Source organism: Elephantulus edwardii, unplaced genomic scaffold (assembly GCF_000299155.1).
Source record: "Elephantulus edwardii isolate Elephantulus edwardi_28Jun2011 unplaced genomic scaffold, EleEdw1.0 scaffold00070, whole genome shotgun sequence".
NCBI lineage: Eukaryota > Metazoa > Chordata > Mammalia > Macroscelidea > Macroscelididae > Elephantulus > Elephantulus edwardii.
This window is the reverse complement of record NW_006399820.1, coordinates 13,619,651-13,620,515: the sequence shown is the minus strand read 5'-3', so window position 1 is coordinate 13,620,515 and position 865 is coordinate 13,619,651. Positions and strand designations below refer to the sequence as shown.

The window sequence follows — 865 nt, the reverse complement described above, 5'->3', positions numbered from 1 at the left end:
GAACATTTCTTCATGTGCTTGTTGGCCATCTGAGTGTCTTCTTTGGTCAAGTGTCTGTTCATATCCTGTGCCCATTTTTTAATTAGGTTATTTATCTTGTTGTGGTGCTCAAGTATTTTATAATTTCTAGATATAAGTCCCTTATCTGACATTACCAAATACTTTTTCTCAGTCTGTGGCTTCCATTTTTACCCTGTTGGAGAAGTTTTTGGATGTGCATAGGGAGTTGATTCTTAGAAGGTCCCAGTCATCTATTTTGTCCTCTCTTGGTTGTAGATCATACTCTTTCTTTTTTATTTTATTTTTTATTACACTCTTTCTTAAGGATGGGGAAAAACTCGTCAATTTAAAGATTTTGTGGGTTTTTAGGGTTGTTGTTTTTTTTTAGCTCTAGCAAGCTGTGATTCTTAACTTTGCTTTATCTTACAATTCTGTTAAAAACATGTTATCACCAGTAATGGAGAAAGTTGGACAACATCATGAACATAATTATTGTCACTGTGTTTGACTGTATGTGTGAAGATTTTTTTAAAATAACCATTTTAGGGTTTTTAGGGGTTTTTTTAAAACCTGTTTTTACCACAGTAGAAAAATAAGGAAGCTGAAATTTGCCATTTTAATCTTATTTACCTGCACAATTCAGTGACTTCAGGCACACTCACTATTATTATGTAGTTGGTACTGTTATTTCCATCACCTTTCGTAGATGCCCGAAAACCCATTGTTGTCCATTCCAACACATAGCAAGCCTCCGCTGGGTTTCTGAGGTAGTAAGTGTTTACAGGGAAGACTGACTTGTGGGGTACTCTGTGGATTTGAACAGCTAGGATGGGCTCTTTTCAAAGAGACATGGTTGTTAAGAACT

The 865-nt window shown here is 35.5% G+C and overlaps 1 protein-coding gene across 1 annotated transcript in view; it reads left to right on the top strand.

Annotated features, from left to right (window-relative positions):
- KDM1B (lysine (K)-specific demethylase 1B) overlaps positions 1-865 on the top strand; it is a 60,301-nt gene that overhangs the window by 42,734 nt on the left and 16,702 nt on the right. The window lies entirely within an intron of this gene.